The sequence below is a fragment of the Nylanderia fulva genome, unplaced genomic scaffold (assembly GCF_048542155.1).
Source record: "Nylanderia fulva isolate GAGA-0341 unplaced genomic scaffold, ASM4854215v1 Scaffold29, whole genome shotgun sequence".
Classification (NCBI taxonomy): Eukaryota; Metazoa; Arthropoda; class Insecta; order Hymenoptera; family Formicidae; genus Nylanderia; species Nylanderia fulva.
In genome coordinates this window covers 1800324-1808257 of record NW_028190358.1, presented here as the reverse complement: position 1 = coordinate 1808257, position 7934 = coordinate 1800324, and the positions used below count along the sequence as shown (strand labels likewise).

The window sequence follows — 7934 nt, the reverse complement described above, 5'->3', positions numbered from 1 at the left end:
CGAACCTGGCCTGCGGTCGCCGGCTTGTTAGATCCAGTTTGGGGTCGCGGCATCCGAGCGAGAGGGTGGAGGGCACCACTCTTCAGTAGACCGCAATCGGGTATGCAATTTACGTGGTGTCCGACCTCTCTGCGATCCTTCCCTCGTCGAATCGGTGCTTCCACTTCGACCTCTCTCTCGTCCTTTCCATCCCACGCATTTCGAGGATTCGCACTCGCGGACCACCAAAACGAAGGGGTTGGTTCTCTGCATTCGATACGCAACAGTGAAAACGTCGCACACGAATGGTAAATCCTGACTGCGACGCTAGTTGACGAGAGAGAAAGAGAAAGATAGAAAGGGGAGACTCGGTCTGAATGAAGCGGAAGAACGAAAAGCTGTAGCTGTCGCGAGCAGAAGTTCCTACGATCGTGGGGGTCGGTTTCTTTTCTCGTGGAGGTAGCCATGATTTCACCTGGCCGGGATCTCTATAGCCCGAGGAAAAACGCGCAGGAAATTGGTAACAGGACGGCTGCTTGAACACGTGAACTAACAATCTGTCGACGTCGAAGAATGTTTCCGTCGCCATTTCCATCACTCTCTCAAAAGATTTTGCGCGTAACACGTCGAAGCGGATAAAGAGAAACCGCAGCGTAAAACACATTTCGCAATATAAATAAATATCTTATTTTATTTTATTGTCAAACCATTTATTCAAATAACGCTCTTTGTTTCTCTGCAAAAGTATGAACAAGAATATATGAAAGATTGTTTGTAATTTTAATATATTGTTTATGAAATAAATTTTCATTGGATACATCTTAAATATTGCTCGATAAGTTGGTCTTTTTGAATACATTTGTTGTTTTATACAATACACGAGCGAATTCAAAATTTTAATTGATATATGAACAAGAAATTTCACTCGAAATGAATGAAGAGATCATTCTATTGTATTTACTTAGCGCCAGGGGTGAATGTAATTATTGCGAGCAGTTTACGCGCTTTACACGACTATCCGTTTAAGGCCCACGTGCTAAAATCTCAGGCCGTTCGACGCGTACCAATGCAAATGTCAGGTCGAACGGCATTATCCGGCGTAACGTGCATGTTAATCAGACGAGGCTACGTCGGGTGCCAGCACCGGTGGCATAATTCGCTCAATTTACAAGCATTATCGCGCTCGTTGCATTTAATCGCTGAAAATTAGGTTACGCCACCGAGCTGACGTGACCACGCTGCTGCTGCTGCTGCTGCTAGCTTTTGCCGTATTAAAATCTTTTTTTTTTTTTACGCTTTTACACCGCGCCGCGCTTTTACGAAAGAAAATAGAATCGATGATTAAAAAAGCGATATAAAGGTGTTTTTAGTTTTAAAAGGGGCGACTGCGTGATACTCTGATAACTACGCGACGTTTCTGTTTCAAAAAACTATAACGAAATAAAAATAGATTTTCGTGATGATGTCTCTCTATTTTTACCCGAAATTATAATACAAGTGGAGTAATCGAAGTAGAGTTCTCCCTAAAAAAAAAAACGCGTCGTCGTACGATCGTCGGCAACACGCAAACCAAACAGGCATCTACTTTCACCTCTATGAAATTTATGTATGGAAATACGTGAATAACGCATGTGGAATATCATAGGTACCCGGCAGCTGCGACGACGTACACACGCACATACACACATGCACGCACATCTCATAGGGAAAGTAAATTCTAGCCTAGCGAAGCCGCCATGATAGAAATGTGCGCTTGAACGACTTTTTTCTTTACCATATCTTACCGCTTTTCGCCACATCTCTCGAAGACATCATCATCGCAAATCCAGCATGTTCGACGAGGGACCCCGCAGGCACGATAAAGAGAAGCGATAAAGCTCTATGTACACTCTCGCGTATATGCTTGACACACGCGTTTTTTCAATCGCAATGATGGTTTTTTTCTAACTAGCAATGCGTCGAGTAATCGCGTAGAATTTTTCCATTTTTCGTTTATTCTGCATAAAAGATATAGATCAATTTGCACTAAGAATATATTTTATGTCAAATATACTTAAAAAAATTTTACACGCATGATGGTAGAAAATTATTATAAATTTTGTAGAAAACTGTTCAAATTTTTTTGATTGTCGAATTTTATATTGAATATCCTCACCCTTCGAATATGCTGGATTTGCGACGCTTTCGAGATGCGACGAAAAGATGTAAGATTTGTCTGCAAGGAAAAAAGTTACTCGAGCGGATATTTCTAGTACGGCAGTTTCACTAAACTCAAATTTCCTTTAAAAATTTGAAAAATTATATATCTGCAATATATTATATTATATTTTTATTTGCTAAAGACTATTTCTTTAGCAAGCTACAATTCCAGAATATGTTAGTTTAGCTTGTTAATTTAGCAAAACTATATAAGCATACAGTACATCATAATGAAATTTTTGCACACACTTTAACACATTTTATTTATTTTCCTCGCGTTTTGACCAATCTTGCTCGTGCATATAGGCCGGCTGTGACAACGGTCCTGCGTTTATTTCGCACAGTCCACTTTACGTAACCATGACAAGACGGACCATCTTGTGGCGTACAGGGACGAGAGATGCGTGTATATTTATAGTCGCCCTTCAGTGAATCTCCCTGTAAACAAAATAATGCATCATTATTCTCCGACATTATATAATAATAAAAATTATGTAATAATAAAAATTATATAATAATAAAAATTATATAATAATAAAAAGAATTATCAAATTCAAATTACTTACCTGGGATTCCTGGATCATGGCATAGACCAGGATAACCACGATTAGACACAACACTGTCGGTCTCATGTTGTAATCTTGCGTACCGAATGTTTGCATCGCAATGCAATAACGCGATATTTATACTGTTAAACATCTCTCTATTAACAATAAGCGATATTGATAATGAATAATTGCACGATCTGTTTCACCAGTCGCGTGCCATTTAATATGTTTTGTATCAGCAATATATGTACAATTGAAAAAGTGCGGAACATCAAAACATGCTTTGATGAAGCATGTTCCGCATTTTTTTCATTGTATATTGGTGATACAAAAGTTATCATATACAGAAGCGTCTAACAAGTGTATTATAGACTCTAATGTTACATAGAAATAGAAATATTCAACCTTGACATTTAAAAATACAACGGCGTCTAACAAATGTATTATAGACTCTAATGTTACATAGAAATAGAAATATTCAACCTTGACATTTAAAAATACAACGGCATTATTCGTCATATCTCTTATACTATTCTTTAGACAGACAAATAAATTAATTTCATTTAAAAATACAAGTATACAATAATAAAAAAAGGATATATATATACAAATAATAAAGAATACAATTATATATAATCTAATGATAGTTATAATCTTTAGTAAAAAGATTGTTATATACGTAATATTTTGTGTATTATTGCAGTATAATAAAATTAATTTAATTTAACGTGACTCGCGATTAGAAATTAAAGTGCTTCCTCTATTGTAACGTAACTGCAAGGAAACGAAATATACTTTCGCCGTTATTAGATTGCGGTATTAACGAAGCATCGCGCTCTTTTTCCGCCTGTAATCGGATAATACGTCGACAATGACTATCACGGGACGTATTACTGAAGGGAGTACAAGGCGGATCCAAGCCCTACATGCTTCGAGATTATACGGTAATACAACCTCCTCTCTGGCACCCTCGTCAACTCATACTGCTCTCGCTGTACCCCAACAGTCGAAGCCCATCTCTCTTTCTCCTTCTCCCTCCATTCCCTCTTTCTCTCTCGCGTTTGGTATTTAATCGCCTTTTCCTCCCTATTGTTGACCGATTTGATAACGCCTAACGGCACCTTATACGAGAAGAAAAGAAAAAAAGAGGGGGAAAAAAGAGAAAGTGATGAGAAGAAAGGAAAAAAGAGCGAAAAGAAAAGGGTTCGTACGTATATAAGGGCATCTTTTGATTTATGTCGTCGCGTCTATCGAATGACGCCCAGCATCAATCATGTGAATGGAGGTATCGACATGACGTATGAGCCATCGAGCGAGAGCCGCGTATGCGAATCTCGGGACCCGATTCGACAGGCCGGATGAACGCGAGGAAGGCAGAATCTTAGCACCCCTTGGCTGCTGTTGGCCCCTTCGATTTAATTCCTCATCTTCCGCGTTGTCGCGCAAAGGGTGGGATGTTCATTCCCTCTCGCGCAGTAGAAGTCGAAATTTATAAGAATGGAAAAGGTGTCGGAATTATATTTCCGAGGATTGCCATTCTTGCTCTCGTGTCTGATCTTTTCTCTCTCTCTCTTAGGAGTTTGAAGAAGACTTATCGACAAAAATCTTGAGAAATCCCTTGAGAAAAGAACTACGAACAATTTAAAAATAGAATGATTTTCACGAGCATTACAATTTTATTGAAACTACATAGCTCACATTAAAGTGTACAATAAATATATATCAATAATATATTATTAAATATATTTATAATAATATATTATAAATGTGATATTAAAAAGAAATATATGTTTAATGTATTAAGTTGTTTTTCTCTTATCTTTAATTTTATGTCGGAATAAGCACGAGATTTTTAATACGTATAAATATTTGATCTCACACGTTTAGCAGAAAAATTACAAAAAAATAAATAAATATATATATATATATATATATTATTATTATTAAAACCAAAATATATATATATATATATATATATATATATAACAACATCCACACACACATAATGTTTCTTTTTTTATTGATTGGAGTTTATCCATATAATTTAAATATTATATAATGATAAAATAAATACTATAACAAGCATTTTATAACATATCTCATTTATACGAGTTCTCATATGAATTTAATCTTCATGCGGATCACAGGTTAATATTAATCTTTGCTTTGTATTTAAAGCTTTGATCAACTTTTTAATTGTAAAAGTGAATATTTCCATTTCGCAATTATTGAAAAAAATGATGCAATAAACAATGCATATATTATGGCCACTAATTCTATTAAAAGCTACACGCTGAAAAATCGCGCTAAATTACATGAATCTTCGTTGCACTTGTAGCAACAAGAATAACGTAATAATTGATATAAATGATTCAATTTAATATAATAATGGTTTTTACACAGAAAATGCGACAGCACAAAATAAAAGAGGATGCTTCTATCGATAAATAATGCAATTTTCAACAACACAACGCTTTCTCTGTTTTATATATTTTTTTTTGTTCTTTTTTTCTCTCTTTTTTTTTATAGGCTTTGTTATATAAATGGACGTGCATTTTTTCGGAAAATATGCTTTACACAGCACGGGACCACGGCCTTCCCCGATCGTGCGCGGCTGGCGCACGTGCGTGATTGGCAGAAATTCATTTCGTGCAATTTACATGTCGCGCGGAAATTGCGTGTCTGGTGCGCATTTGCGGCATGAGGCCCTTTGTTTAGATGGCAAGGTTTGTCATCGGTTCTCTCCGCGCGTTGAATTGTCGTACGAAGTATAGACAGAATACGAGGGTGTCGTTAGAGGGTGACTCCAAGACAGTCACCGGAATATTGGGCACAGATGCACGCAGACGCCGTCAAGATTACTCACGAGCTTGATAAAGATACTTCAATTCGCACAGCGAAAATCCGCTATCCCAATAAAAATTTCGATGACTCATTTTTCTTAATAATATAATAGTATTTTTTTAAATTTTAATTTATATCAAGGCATCATTTTTTTCGTTTACTGAAATTATATAAAAAAGCCTTCTTTAAAAAATTCTTGTTTACATGATTTCGTATTTTCTTTTTTTAGAAAACATTTATGGTTTGTGTACGGTGTGGCAATTATTTAATGAGAACATATATATCTTGTAAAAAAATGCTAATTCAAAACAGATTAGTGGCAAACAACTCAAATGTAATTAAAAAATTACTCCCGTAGAAAGCTGAATGAAGAAATTTTTAATTAAATTAAATTAAGCATTTCATTTGGCTAAAAATATATGTCGCGAATATTTTTGAGAGATGAATATACTTCTCACACATGGGATGCACTATTCCGAAACGCGTGCATCGCGCAAAGCCACGATGTTTGCCGATCAAACAGACTTTATAACGAGACGAGCGCGTGCAGCCTGTTGATGGAAAATATTGAATGAACATAAGCTCTATTGTTCTTCGTCATCAAAAAGGTGGCCAGTTTGTTCGCGTTCGGTGGAGGAACTCGCAACCCCTCTGCTATTGGCAGGGATATACCGACCCTTTGCGATTCAACACAAAACAAACCTATTCAGACGAAATATCGAATGCTCCTGACACCGATTCACGGAATATCAATTTAATGATCGAAAGCTCAACATTCGTTCACGCGATTACCCGAATCGAATTTTTCTCGTGAAAGAAACTTCACCAGAATAAGTCTCGTGTAATAGTCTCGTTGCGTCGACATCTTGGTGTCTGTTGAATTGAACTGTATGGTTTTACAATATTTTAATCTAAAAATTATATCTATTGTTTGCGTTTCCGCAATACTTATAACATTGCATTTTGAATGGCAACAATTGTATAGTGTATGACTACTTTTATTATAATAAACTTTTGATCAAACAAGAAAAAATAGTAGAACAAACTTGTTACAGTATATACACATTTAAATATAAAATAAATAATATTTAATTATTGTTATATAAGTGTAATGTTTCACACTGTATTGCTAAAAATGTAAACCAATAATGGTCATATTAAAAAGAGAGAGAGAATTTGATATATATTTTAAAGAATTAATATCACATCAAATTTCAGGAAACTTATCTTTAAATTACACAAGAAAAATAATGTTAGTATCATATTATGATACGAGTATTTGATATGCATGATGTAAGAATGAAAGACTTTAAAAGACATTAAATCTTGACAAACATCCCTAACGTAATGACGACTGTTAGAAGCGCGTGATGAACACTTGAGATAGATCTGCAAATTAATCGACGCGGGAATCGCGAGTGATCCATTCACCTATGTCCATCCTTCTCCCGCCGGTATCAAACAGTGGCCTCGTAATGGGATAGCCCCGACCACAATACGCTCTTCAGCCAGGCGGAAGAGAAACAAGGAAACAGCATTACCCGGGAAACGCGCCGGTAATCCCGACCGATTCAAGAACCATCAGTATCGATGGATGTATCAACGTCATTGTTGCCATCGAAGTCGGACCACGCTATCACTTTGCGAGCAGCTGTATAGACATTCGTAGGATAATAAAAAAAGTAACGTGGAAAAAAAAACAAATATACATTAAAAATTGCTGAAATTTTACTCGTCTGGAACCTCCACGATTACGATTAAAGTTCGAGTGATTCAATTTCACTTCGACGTCTCGTGATGTACCGATCTATACTGTAATTAGGATTATACGATCGTAACGGCAAAACACGAGTAGCGCAACGCGTTTATTACGCCAATGGAGTAAATTACATCATCCATTGGAATACACGCACACGCAGGATGCCATTATCATCGACTAACGAGGTGATCCGAACGAATATTGGCTTACGGAAGCGGCGCTATTTCGGCCGATAATTAGCGCATCGCATTATCCCGCGATCAACTGCGGAAGTACCGCACGAAAGATCGATTATCGCCTGGCAAATCGTCGATCGAGACGTTAAGCTCGCGGGATCGCGTTGAGATCAATTTCCACGTGAATTTCCACGTGCAGCGCTACATGGTCGATTGAAGAGAACGACACTCGCACTCGAGATCCAAGGATTTAGGCGTGTGATGCTTGATGAAGTGGCCATTGCGCTAAGTCTGATCAGAACGCCGAGGATCGGCCGTTAGGATCGCCGTTGGTGCTCCGTTAGGCGGCTTACGAGGCAGTTACCAGGCCGTTACCATGTCGATGGTACCACTTGTCTCGAGAGGTTGCTACCTGCTTCAACCTCGGCC

General features: G+C 37.2%; 1 long non-coding RNA gene across 1 annotated transcript; it reads right to left on the bottom strand.

The window, feature by feature from the left end:
• Positions 1-2293: 2293 nt before the first annotated feature.
• On the bottom strand, positions 2294-2833 carry LOC114933145 (uncharacterized). The gene is made up of 2 exons (XR_003820026.2): positions 2745-2833; positions 2294-2616 (listed from the first exon to the last, which is right to left on the bottom strand). It is a non-coding gene; the product is annotated as an uncharacterized LOC114933145 (long non-coding RNA).
• Between the last annotated feature and the right edge of the window lie 5101 nt (positions 2834-7934).